This window comes from Trachypithecus francoisi, unplaced genomic scaffold (assembly GCF_009764315.1).
Source record: "Trachypithecus francoisi isolate TF-2019V2 unplaced genomic scaffold, Tfra_2.0 Lachesis_group0, whole genome shotgun sequence".
NCBI lineage: Eukaryota > Metazoa > Chordata > Mammalia > Primates > Cercopithecidae > Trachypithecus > Trachypithecus francoisi.
In genome coordinates this window covers 181,388,843-181,402,886 of record NW_022681453.1, presented here as the reverse complement: position 1 = coordinate 181,402,886, position 14,044 = coordinate 181,388,843, and the positions used below count along the sequence as shown (strand labels likewise).

At 42.1% G+C, this 14,044-nt stretch overlaps 1 long non-coding RNA gene across 1 annotated transcript in view; it reads left to right on the top strand.

The window, feature by feature from the left end:
- The window catches only part of LOC117084306, a 41,273-nt gene extending 28,196 nt beyond the window's left edge, over positions 1–13,077 (top strand). The window contains exons 3-4 of the long non-coding RNA XR_004437395.1: positions 9,969–10,146; positions 13,033–13,077. This is a non-coding gene — a long non-coding RNA (uncharacterized LOC117084306). The remainder of the gene's footprint in view (positions 1–9,968; positions 10,147–13,032) is intronic.
- The last annotated feature ends 967 nt before the right edge of the window (positions 13,078–14,044 follow it).

Here is a 14,044-nt window from a genome sequence, read left to right as displayed (position 1 = left end):
TATTATATAAGTTTTTTTCTATTTTAAAATTTTTGGGCCGGGCACAGTGGGCAGTGGTGTGTGCCTGTAATCTCAGCACTTTGGGAGGCCAAGCTGGGTGGATCTCTTGAGCTCAGGAGTTTGAAACCAGCCTGGGCACCATGGTGAAACCTCGTCTCTATGAAAAACATAAACATTAGGTGGGCATGATGGTGTGTGCCTGTAGTCCCTGCTACTTAGGAGGCTGAGGTGAAATGATAGCTCGAGCCCAGGAGGTTGAGGCTGCAGTGAACTGTGACTGCGCCACTGAACTCCAGCCTAGGTGTCAGAGTGAGGCTGTATCAAAAAAAGAAAAAATATTTTGTTTTTTACTTTTTAAATTTTTTGTTAAAAGCTAAGACACAAACACAAGGCTGGGCACAGTGACTCATGCCTGTAATCCCAGCATTTTGGGAGGATCAGGAGGGAGGATCACTTGAGCTCAGGAGTTCAAGACCAGCCTGGGCAAAATGGTGAAACCCCATCCCTACTACAAATACAAAAAATTAGCTGGGCATGGTGGTGCATGCCTGTGGTCCTAGCTACTTAGGAGGCTGAGGTGGGAGGATCGCTTGAGCCTGGAAGGTAGAGGTTGCAGTGAGCTGGGATTGTACTACTGCACTCCAGGCTGGGCAACAGAGCCAGACTCTGCTTAAAAAAAAAGAAAAAAGTAAGACACAAACACAAATATTCTCCTAGGTCTACATAGGGTCAGAGTCATCAATGTCACTATTTTCTACCTCAATATTTTCTCCCACTGGAAGATCTCCAGAGGCAATAACATGCCATAGAGCTGTCATCTCTTATGATAACAGTGTCTTCTTCTGGAGTTCCTCCTGGAGGACCTGCCTCAGGTTGTTTAACAGTTAACCCCTTTTCCTTTTTTAATGAGTACAAAGAGTAGACACCATGATTAAAAATATAGTATAGTAAATACATAAGCCAGTAACAAGTCATTTATTATCATTATCAAGTAGTATGTGCTTACCTAATTGTATGTGCTACACTTTTACGTAACTGGCAGTACAGATTTGTTTACATCGGTATCACCATAAATGCACAAGTAATGTGTTGTGCTACAATGTTATAACAGCTACAATGTCACTAGGTGACAGAAATTCATTTTTAGAGTTTTTAAATTTTTACTTTGGTAGAGACAGAGTCTTACTGTGTTGTCCAGGCTAGTCCCAAACTCCTGATCCTCCTGTCTTGGCCTCCCAAAGTGCTGGGATTACAGGTATGAGCCACTATGCCCAACCTTCCAATAGGAGTTTTTAAGCTCCATTATAATCTTATGGGACCATTGTTGTATGTGTGGTTCATGATTGATTGAAATGTCATGATAAAGCACATAGCTATGCTTGACTTCCCATAGTCAAACATTCAGTCTCTAGCAGGGCTTAGTAGTAAATCAGAAACTGCTTCTTAAAAGGAGAATAATTAACAGCAAAAGAGGGCATGGCTTTGCTCTGGAATTATACATACGTGTGCTAAGATTCTCCTCATGGGGCTCACCAGTGGCTTTGTCTAGTGCCTTTAAAAAAAAATTTTTTTTTTTTTTGGCTGGGCGTGGTGGCTCACGCCTGTAATCCCAGCACTGTGGGAGGCCGAGGCGGGCAGATCAAGAGGTCAGGAGATCGAGACCATCCTGGCTAACACGGTGAAACCCTGTCTCTACTAAAAATACAAAAAATTAGCTGGGCATGGTGACAGGTGCCTGTAGGCCCAGCTATTGGGGAGGCTGAGGCAGGAGAATGGCATGAAGCTGGGAGGCAGAGCTTGCAGTGAGCCAAGATTGCACCACTGCATTCCAGCCTGGGCGACAGAGTGAGACTCCGTCTCAAAAAATAAATAAATAAAATTAATTAATTAATTAATTAAAAATAAATAAATACATATTTTTTAACCAAAGAACATTCAAAGTGTTATGTGTCCAAAGGCCCAAGTGGCACAGTGGCTTGTACCACAGCCTGGATTTGCTGCAGAGTCTTTTATTGCTTTGGGACGTCACTCAAAATTGGTTCCTTTATGCTAAGTGGGTTGGAGCAGCACTGATAGGGTCTAGTATCTAGAATATATTTAAAAACTCTTACAACTCTGTGATAAAAAGCCCAATTTAAAAATTGGCAAAGGATCTAAACAGGCATTTCTGTAAAGACATACAAATTGCCAAAAAGCACATGAAAAGATCTTTAACACCATTAATTGTTAAAGAAATGCAAATCAAAATCACAATGAGATACTGCTTCATACTCACTAGAATGGCTATAATAAAAAAGATGGACAGTAACAAGTGTTGGCAAAGATGTGGAGAAATTGGAACCCTTATATATTTCCTGGTCAAAACGTAAAACAGTACAACCACTTTTGCTAGCAACTTGGAAGTTCATAAAAAACGTAAACATAGAGTTACCATGTGACCTAGCAATTCTACTCCTAGGTATATACCCAGGAGCATTGAAAACATATGTTTGAGCCTGGGTGTGGTGTCTCACACCTGTAATCCCAGCACTTTGGGATGCTGAGGCAGGTGTATCACTTGAGGCCAGGAGTTCAAGACTAGCCTGGCCAATATGGTGAAATCATCTCTACTAAAAATGCAAAAAATTAGCCAGGCATGGTGGCACATGCCTGTAATCCCAGCTACCTGGGAGGCTGAGGCAGGAGAATCACTTGAACCTGGGAGGTGGAGGTTGCAGTGAGCCAAGATCGCACCACTGCACTCCAACCTGGGTGACAGAGTGAGGCTGTCTCAAAAAAAAAGTTCCCCAAGTACTTATACATACTTATATATAAATATTCATAGCAACATTATTCATAATAGCCAAAAGGTGAAAACAATCCAAATGTTCATCAACTAATGACAGATAGATACACAAAATGTGGTATATCCCTACAATGTAATGGTATTCAGCCATAAAAAGTAATGAAGTACTGATACACGTGACAACATGGATTATCCTTTAAAACATGTTAAGTGAAAGAAGCCAGCCTCCAAAGGCCACATATTGTGATTCTGTTTATGAGAGGGGTCCAGAATAGGCAAACCCATAGACATAGAAAGATCATTGATGGCCAGGGGTTGCGGGGAGCACTGTTAATAGGAATGGGCTTTTTGGGGGGTGATGAAAATGTTCTGGAATTCGGCAGTGGTGATGACTGCACAACTCTGTAAACATGCTGAAACCCATTCAATTGTACTTTGTTCTTCTTTAATCTGAAAATAGTTCTTCAGTTTTTCTTTGTTATTCGTGACACTGACACCTTCGAAGAACACAGGCTGGTTATTTTGTACAATGTTCCTTGATTTGAATTTATCTGAAATTTCTTCATATTAAATTCAGGTTATGCATTTTTGAGCAGAAATGATGTGCCATTCTTAGTGTATCATTTCTGGAGACACACAACATCGGTTTTCCTGATGTCACTTTGTCCCAATATTGATGATGTTAACTTGGGTCATTTGATGAAGCTTGTCCAGGTTTTGTCACTGTCAAGTTACTATTTTTCTTTTTACAATTAACATGTAGTTTGTGGGAAGATACTTTGATACTATGAAAATGACTTATTCTTCATCAAACTTTCACACATTCATGATTTTCTAAATCCTCTGGTTTAAAATGACTTGTTTCTACTCACACTAGAGACTGTTTAAATGTATTTGTGTTTTATTCCTAAATTAACACTGCTAGCTTTACATAAGAATGTTTTTCAAGAAAATTCCTGATACTCTGAATATCCTAATCAAAAGGGAAGCATCCAGGCTAAGAAAAATTTGCTACAAATAATTACAAAACAGTAGGGGCCGCGCACAGTGGCTCATGCCTATAATCTCAGCATTCTGGGAGGCCGAGGTGGGTGGATTATCTGAGGTTGGGAGTTTGAGACCAGTCTGGCCAAAATGGCAAAACCCTGTCTCTACTAAAAATACAAAAATTAGCCAGACGTGATGGCAGGCACCTGTAATCCCAGCTACTCGGGAAGCTGAGGCAAGAGAACTGCTTGAACCCGGGAGGTGGAGGTTGCAGTGAGCAGAGATCCCACCACTGTACTCCAGCCTGGGCGACAGAGCAAGACTCTATCTTAAAACGAACAAACCAGTAGGGTGCCTTCTCTTTTCTGTTCTCTTTTGTTTTCAAATGTAAACTCTATGTCTAGACATAGAAATGAACACACCATTGTTCAGTATAATTATATCCATTGTTTATGGGGCTGAATCAGTCTGGTGGGGGAGGATTGACTAATGAGGAGGTCAACAGAATTTCCTCCTTCCCATTCAAACACAGATTGGAACAAATACAGGTTTGGATATGAAAAATAATGTTTTAAATGCTTTTATTAAGGTTATCATTTGATTGCTTTTTTATTGTAGTCCGGGTGATGGTGCGTGCATGCAGATTTATAGAAAAGCTAGTGGTTTAGGAGACATTCTGGAAATAAAATACTACAGAAGGAAGTGATTGGGCTCCTTCAGTTGATATTTCAGCAGCACTGCTTCCTGGCTACCTGTGACCCTAACTTAAGCATTGTAAGCCTCAGTTTCCTCATCTGAAACATGGTGGGGGTAACAGTAGTACTCAACTCATTGTTTAGCAGATTAAATGAGACATGTCAAGCACTTGCTGTGGAATTGGCACCTAGTAAGTAAGTACTCTGTAATGTTTGTTATTATTGTCCTTATCATTGAGCAGTCTTTTTTTTTTTGAGACAGGGTCTCACTCTGTTGCCCAGGCTGGAGTGCAGTCTCATGATCTCAGCTCATTGTAACTTCTGCCCCCGTACTCAAGCGATCCTCCCATCTCAGCCTCCTGAGTAGCTGGGACCAGAGGTGTGCACCACTATGTCTGACTATTTTTTCATGTATTTAGTAGAGATGGCATCTCACTATGATGCCCAGGCTGGTCTTGATCTCCTGAGGTCAAGCGATCTGCCCACCTCGGCCTCTGAAATTGCTGAGATGATAGGCATGAGCCACTGTGCCCGGCCTACACTGAGCAGTTTTAACTGGGCTGGGGTTATTGCAGTGACAATGTTTTTAGAAGGAAGATTATTGACGTTGCAAGGCTGAGTGCACAAGCTTAAAATCTTACCACTGCCTATTAATTCTATCAGTGTAGCCTCATTCCTTTTGGGCCATGAAGGAATTTGTAGCTCCAGATGTTCCAATCAAAAAACAAAAGGCCTGAGGACATGATCACCCTCCTGAGCTGCCTTAGAGAGCTGGGTCCTGGAAGGGACAGGAGCAGAGGCCGGAGAACACCAGCTCTAGAAGAATGGTTAAGGGAGTGACCATAGCACCCAACCCCTGGGCTTAAATCTCACCTCCAGGAACAAGTGGTGTGAGCTTTCATTGTTTGTATCACTCTGATACTTAAGTATCCCCATTTGTAAAAAGAGGAGCATTATTAATTACTCTTTATTAACAAGAGAAAAGCAAACAGAAGTTTAATAGCAGTATATCTCCTGTACATATGAGAGATACCCAGAGAAATAAGTAAATCTCCTAGAGTAGATCTCAAAAAGTTGTCTGAGAGTTCAGGCTTAAATACCATGTTTCCTGAAACAAAGGAAGAAGGGTATGGGGAAAGCCTGGTTAGGGAGAGATGATCAAGAAAAGCATCTTAACAAGGGCAAGGTTTGTTTTGACTTTTTCTTTTCTTTTTAAGACAGGATCTCACTCTGTTGCCCGTGCTGGAGTGCAGTGGCTCTATTTCAGCTCACTGCAGCCTTTACCTCCCAGGCTCAGGTGATCCTCCCACCTCAGCCATCCAAGTATCTGGGACTGTAGGCATGTGCCACCATGCCCAGCTAATTTTTGTAGAAATGGGGTTTTGCCATGTTGCCCAGGCAGGTCTCAAATTCCTGGGCTCAAGCCATTTGCACACCTCAGCCTCCCAAGGTGCTGGGATTACAGGTGTGAGCCTGTTATGACATTTTAATCAATTATTTCTCCATTGATAAGAGTCTCTAGTAATTTAGTTATCCTTCTCTTTCTGGTGCAGAGAGAGAGACACCTTTAAAAATGGAGATTTGCTTCATAAATGTCAGTTTGTCTTTCAAAAGGGTAACTTTTCTGAGCTTCTCCTGTGTCTACAGTTTCTCAAAAATAATCCTTAAGCCAAAGGGGCACATCTGGGGTAGCATATTCTGGTCTTCTGCCGTCATATTTTAGGGTGGCATGTCCTGAGCCCCATCAATAGTATTTTCTATGTATTGCACTGTGGGGAATTTAACAAAGGCAGTGGATTCTAGCATTGCTAACCCCTCAATAACTAGATGCATACCGGTTTTTCCTCCTACTCAAAGAGAACAGCTGGAGTTGGTTGCATGTGTGCACAACACGGAACTGGGTTTTTACCAAGAGCTGGCTTACTCAGTGCCAGGCACTGTTCTAACTACTTAACATGCAGTAACTCACTGAATTTTTTTTTTTTCTCACAGACAGGTGTCTCCCCATCACCCAGGCTGGAATGCAGTGGCATGATCATAGCTCACTGCAGCCTCTAATTCCTGGGCTCAAGCGATCCTCCTGCCTTAGCCTCTGGAGTCACTAGGATTACAGGTGCAAGTCACCATGTCCAGCTTAACTCAGTGAATCTTAACCATAAGCCTGTGACATAGGTTATATTAAATTTCTGTTTTACAGATAAGAAATCTCAGTCACAGAGAGGACACGGTAAGAGGTGGAGCCAGTTCAAACTCGGGCAAGTTTATACTTTTAATAAATAGGCTGCCTTTTAATATCTAGAAATATAAGCAGGAGCAGAACCTAAGAAGAGTCAGATCCTCCTAGCTGGTTATTAGGCACTTATGTCTTGACATATGGAAACAGAAGGTTGGCATCCTGGGAGGTCACTGACCTCTTTGTAGAGCTCGTCCAAGCTAGAGTCTCTGTGCAGATAGGACACATTGCTGCCCTCTCTGTGGAGACTTGTATAACTGGGGCAGGAGCGGAGGAACCCATGGTGCTCAAAAATAGAAGAAAATGGTAAATAGAAGCTTTAAAAATCAACAGCTCTCAGTGGATTCTCTTTTTTTTTTTTTTTTTTGAGACCGAGTCTCGCCGTCGCCCAGGCTGGAGTGCAGTGGCCGGATCTCAGCTCACTGCAAGCTCTGCCTCCCGGGTTTACGCCATTCTCCTGCCTCAGCCTCCCGAGTAGCTGGGACTACAGGCGCCAGCCACCTCGCCCGGCTAGCTTTTTGTATTTTTTAGTAGAGACAGGGTTTCACCGTGTTAGTCAGGATGGTCTCGAACTCCTGACCTTGTGATCCGCCTGTCTCGGCCTCCCAAAGTGCTGGGATTACAGGCTTGAGCCACCGCGCCCGGCCATTCAGTGGATTCTCATAGATGAAAACAAGCTCATCCTAATTTGTTAAGTTTGGCGACCTGAGGTACTTGCTTCTCAGCTCCTCCACATCATGTTCCCCTCTTTTGACCATCTCTTCCAGTAGTTGCTGCAGAAACTGGCTGTGAACAAGTGTAACCTAACAATACCTTGCCTCAGCTGCATTGTGTATCTCTTGCTTTCTGCCCCTGGGGCTTCCGAAAGCCATGCTGCTGAATGGGATGGCTGCAAGAATCTGTGCAGCCATGAGGTTGCATTGGCAAACCTGGAAGTTCGAGAGTTAACACCTTATGGTGTAACTGTTGACCAAGGGAAGATAGGAACTAATAGATAAATAACCCTTCTTCTATTTTCTGGCACAAAACTGAGGCTCATCCTACACAGCTCCTTAGAGTCCCCAGTGGAATTGAGCTCCAGGTGCCTGCAGCAGTGACCTTGCAACACATCCTCGCACTGGCATTCCATCCTTGTTTCTCTCTTGTCCCCAGATCTCTTCCCAAAACAAACTCCTGAACACATATCCTTGTCTCTGTTTCTGCTTTTTTGAGTGGAGCTTGGGGTAAGATATCCATTGTTGACGTTAGAAAATGCAAGGACTTCATGTTGTCACGTCTTCCAATTTTTCAGGAGAAAATAAACATTTACATTTTTGTGTGAAATCTCCTGATTGTAAATGGATGTCCCAAATACATATAACATTGTCCAGATCAAATATTCATCAGACTAAATATGAAAGCAACCTGAATATAGTGGTTTGTAAAATTTTTTTTTTTTGAGACAGAGTCTCACTCTGTCACCCAGGTTGGAGTGCAGTGGCGTGATCTCAGCTCACTGCAACCTCCACCTGCAGAAGTGATTCTGCTGCCTCAACCTCCCGCGTAGCTAGGATTACAGACATACTCAACCATGCCTGGCTAAATTTTGCACTTTTAGTAGAGAGACAAAGTTTCACCATGTTGGCCAAAGTTGGTCTCGAACCCCTGCCCTCAAGTGATCTGCCTGCCTTGGCCTCCCGAAGTGCTGGGATTACAGGCATGAACCACTGCGCCCGGCCTTTAAAATTCTTTATACCTAGAAATTGAGGATACAGTAATGGAAGGGCTTTTTGTTAATTACACTTAAAAATTATAACTGGTCAGGTGCAGTGGCTCATGCCTATAATCCCAGCACTTTGGGAGGCTGAGGCAGGCAGATTGCTTGAGCTCAGAAGTTTGAGACTAGCCTGGAAAACACGATGAAATCTCATCTCTACCAAAAATACAAAAATTAGCCAGTCTCATAACCTGGTCTCAAATAAATATATTAAAATAAAAAAAGTTTTATAGGTATTTACATTTTATCAAGTATTTTTATATACATTACCTCATGCAATAAATTAGAGAATTCTTGTTTACAGATCAAATAGTTGGGCTGAAATACCAAGGTATGAGAGGACAGGAAAAGTGAGAAAGAAACAGAGACCTTGTGGCCTCCCCAACATTCTGGGCCATTTGGGACGGGTAGGACATCTGGCAGACCACTAAACCTCCACCCTTCTGAAGGTGTAAAATCTCATCCTGTTTGATTGATTTCAATATCACCACATCTCTTCTTAAAGTATTAGTTTGCTTTTTGCCTTTTCTTTTTGTAAATTTTGAAGAAACGATTTGTGGTTTGGGGATCACTCTGAGCATTACTGCGATTTGGATGCTTCTGATTATTCTTTAACAATGTGGCAATTATATGGTTCATCTGTCACTGTGTAACAAATTTCCCAAGATACGGCAGGCTTAAAACAATATGTGTAAACCTTCATGATTCTGTGGATTGACTGGGCTCAGCTGGTAGGTCTCCTGCTCCTGTGATATCAACTGGGGCTGTAGTTGCCCTGGGGTTTAATTAGGCTGGAAAGCCTAGCTGGCTGTCATGGCTCACAGCTCCAAGCTGGAGCTCAGCTGGGCCGCTCTGATGAAACGTCTACACGTGGCCTCTCCATGTGGCCTGGGCTTCTCACAGCATGTGTCTGGATTCTGAGAGGGAGTTTCCCAAGAGTGAGGATTCCTAGAGGGAGGAAGCAGAAGCCCAGAACTTTTGCTGGCCCAGAATTAGTACACAGTCACTTTAGCACAGTTCTATTGGTAAAGCAGTCATAGAGCCCAGATTTAAGGGAAGAGAAATAGAGTGCACCAAGGAGTTTGTGGCCGTCTTTAATTTCCTTTGGGAATTAAACCATTTCCTTCACAAAAAAAATATTCTCAATTACATCTATCTGATCGGGGCAATTCTTACGTTTCTCTTTTGCTGAACCTCAGATGTAGAGGGCTGAGTTAGTGATGTCATTGTTCATGACATCATTATCACAGTCCACACAAGACCTCTTGCATTTTATTTCTTGATCCTCTTGTTACTCCCGTTTCCCTTTCCATCCTCTTCCCACTGCTGGCAAACACTCCAAGGCATTTAAAAATCCACATTTTGTTTACCGGTCTTCGTTCTAAATGTGTATTGCTGATTTGTATGCATGTATTTTGAATTAACATAAATGACATTCTCATAAGTACATCAGCACTGTTTTAAAGATTGTTCGTGTTGCTATATATTTATTTAATCCCTTTCTTCTAACAGCTGCACGGTGTTCCACCATATTTTGCCTATTGACTCCTCCAGTGTGACCTCTCAGACTGCATCCAATTTCCCATCAATACAAACTAGACTGTGATAATACTGTTTCCTTTGTCTTCAGATGGGCCAGTATCAAAATTCCTTTGGGATATTTAACCAGGAATAAATTATGTGGCACAAGGTAAGCTTATTCCTTTTTTCTTTTATTTTTAAAAAGAGATCTTGAAAAATCCCCAGTACCAGCCAACAGTTGCATTATCCATCTTTCTAATTTTTGCCAGAGGTGTAAAGTGAAATCTTGATGGTCTTTCATTCTTATTTCTCTGATTACTAATGAGTTTGAGTATTCAAGCATATGCCTGGTATAGCCTGTTTGGTTTTGCCTTTTATTAATTACTCATTTACTGGGGTTCCTGTCTTTTTCCTGTTGATGTATGAATCTCTTATATATTCTAGATATTAGCCACTTAGCAGTTATAGACATTATAACTGTCTCCTCCTATCTTGTTACTTGTTTGTTAACTCTTGCACAGTGGTCTTCACTGAATACGAAGAGTTGATTAAATTTATCACATTTTTGTCTTATGGCTTATGCTTTTGAGTTTCATTGAAGAATTCCTTCTCAACATAAAGTCTCCCACATTTTCTTACTTAACTTTATATATTTATTTTCAAATTTGGGTCTTTAATCCACTGACAATCACCTTTGTATGTGATATTAAGTAGGAATCTAGCTTTATTTTTCCCAAAATGTGGGCCAGTTTTTCTAAGAAATTTTACTAAACAACCACCTCTTCCCTCCTTGCTTTGTGGTACCAGGAAGTGCCATATTTGTCATGACTTGGCAGAACCTTCTTGAGAATACAGACAAGCCAGAAGAAAGCACAACTGAGCAATAGAGAGTGAGGCAGAGATGCTATTGTTTATAGTCTTGATATGTCTAAAGCCAGAAATCCACCTCTTCATTTTTGCTGGGTTTTTGTCCTTTGTAACTAAAATGACCATTACAACCATGATGTCCTAATCTCGCTTCTATGTAGAGAGCTAATTTCATATCCTGCTGAGATTCAAATGACAATGATAATTCCAGTTAACATGATTTATTCTTACTTGCATCAGTTAATTGAATTTGTGATATGGTTGGTTGGATTATTTTGTTTCTTTTTAACTTGAGAAAGAGAAACATGCAGTTTATTCTTATTTTTTTGAGACAGAGTCTGGCTTTGTCGCCCAGGCTGGAGTGCAGTGGTGCGATCTCGGCTCACTGCAACCTCTGCCTCCCAGGTTCAAGTAATTCTCCTGCCTCAGCCTCCCCAGTAGCTGGGATTACAGGCACCCACCACCACGCCTGGCTAATTTTTGTATTTTTAGTTGAGACGAGGTTTCACCATGTTGGCCAGGCTGGTCTTGAACTCTTTTTTTTTTTTTTTTTTTTTTTTTTGAGACGGAGTCTCGCTCTGTCGCCCAGGCTGGAGTGCAGTGGCCGGATCTCAGCTCACTGCAAGCTCCGCCTCCCGGGTTCACGCCATTCACGCCATTCTCCTGCCTCAGCCTCCCGAGTAGCTGGGACTACAGGCGCCAGCCACCTCGCCCGGCTAGCTTTTTGTATTTTTTAGTAGAGACGGGTTTCACCGTGTTAGCCAGGATGATCTCGAACTCCTGACCTCGTGATCCACCCGTCTCGGCCTCCCAAAGTGCTGGGATTACAGGCTTGAGCCACCGCGCCCGGCATTCGAACTCTTGACCCCAAACGATCTGCCTGCCTTGGCCTCCCAAAGTGCTGGGATTACAGGCATGAGCCACTGCACCCGGCCAAGACAGAGAAACAATACAGTTGAAATGTGGTTTTTTGCTGAGATAACTGGGAAACATTTTGAGAAACTGGCAGATTTTGAGAAACTGACAGTTTTTCGCTATTAAAAGTTCACAGGAAAAACATAGGGAAAAAATATGTATATATTTTAGAGACAGAATTTTGCCCTGTTGCCCAGGCCGAGTGCAGTGGTGTAATCATAGCTCACTGCAGCTTCAAACTCCTGGGCTCAGGCAATCCTCCTGACTCAGCCTCCCAAGTAGCTGGGACTACAAATGTGTGCCACCACAGGTAGCTAATCTTTTTACTTTATTTTTTAGAGATGGGGTCTTGCTATGTTGCCCAGGCTTGTTTTGAACGCCTGGCCTTAAACAATCCTCCCACCTTGGCCTCCTAAAGCATTTGAATTATAGACATAAGCCATTGTGTCCAGCTAGGGAAAAAAACATTTTGAGCTTGGAGTAGGCAAAGATTTGTTAGATACAAAACCAAAAGCATAATCCATAACAAAATTAGTAAATTAGAGTTCTTCAAAAGTCAAACCTTTTTCTCTTTGAAAGATAGTGTTAAGAGATGGAAAAGGCAAATTATAGCCTGGCAGAAAATATTTATAAGACACTTATCTGATAAAGAACTTGTGTCCAGAATACACAAAGAATTTTCAAAACTCAATAATAAAACAACCTGCCCAATTTTAAAAATGGGCAAGGGATTTGAATGCTCTTTACTAAAGAAGATGTATAGATGGCAAATAAGCACATGAAAATATGTCCAACAACATTAGTCATTAGAGAAATTAAAACCACAATGTGATATTACTACACATTCATTAGAAGGGCTAAAAAGATGGACTATACCAAGCGCTAGTGATGATCTGGAGTAACTAGAAGTCTTTTTTTTTTTTTTTTTTTGAGATGGAGTCTCGCAGTCGCCCAGGCTGGAGTGCAGTGGCTGGATCTCAGCTCACTGCAAGCTCCGCCTCCCGGGTTTACGCCATTCTCCTGCCTCAGCCTCCCGAGTAGCTGGGACTACAGGCGCCCGCCAACTCGCCCGGCTAGTTTTTTCTATTTTTTAGTAGAAACGGGGTTTCGCCGTGTTAGCCAGGATGGTCTCGATCTCCTGACCTCGTGATCCACCCGTCTCGGCCTCCCAAAGTGCTGGGATTACAGGCTTGAGCCACCGCGCCCGGCCTACTAGAAGTCTTATATACAACTAGTGTGAATATGAAGTGACCAAACACTTTTTTTTTTTTAGACAGGGTCTCACTTTGTTGCCCAGGCTGGCCTCGAACACATGAGCTCAAGGGATCTTCCCACCTCAACCTCCTGAGTAGCTGGGACTACAGGAGTGCTACTGTGCCCAGCTCCAAATGATCAAACACTTTGGAAAACTGCTTAGCATAAGTTCTCCAAAAGACATTATATTTGTTTCCTAAGGCTGCTGTAAAAAAGCACAAATTAGAAATGTATTGACAGAACAGAAATCGATTCTCTCACAGTTCTGGAGGCTAGAGGTCCCAAAACAACCCTGTCGGGAGGACTGGTTCTTCTGAGGGCTCTCAGGGAGGGTCTGTTCTGTATCTTTATCCTGGCTTCCAGAGATGGCTGGCAAGTTTTGTCTTTCCTTGGTTTACAGCATCACTCCAGTATCTCCCTTTGTTTCCACATGGAGTTCTCCCTGTGTGTCTCTATTTTGGTTTCTTTCCTCTTCTCCTATAAGGATATCAGCCATATTGGATTAGAGTCCCCCAAACTGAATATGACCTCATCTAACTTTGCAGATATCTGCAAAGACTATTTCCAAATAAGGTCACATTCACATGGACCAGAGGTTTAGGACTTCATATATATTTTTGGAAGACGCAGTTTGACCCATAATATACATGTACTCGAATATTCATAAAAGCACAATTTGTAATAGCCTAGAACAGCAAGCGATCTTGCTACTCATCAACAGTTGAATAGATAAATAAATCATGATATATTCATGTGATGAATACCATAATACAGTTAAAATTAACTATCTACAACTATGGACAATATGGATGAATCGCACAAATAAAATACTGGATAAAATAAATAAAACAGCATATACTGGCTGGGCACAGTGGCTCACTCCTATAATCCCAGCACTTTGGGAGGCTGAGGCGAGTGAATCACTTGAGGTCAGGAGTTCAAGATCAGCCTGGCCAACATGGTGAAAGCCCGTCTCTACTAAAAATATAAAAATTAGCGAGTGTGACGGCGCATGCCTATAGTCCTAGCTA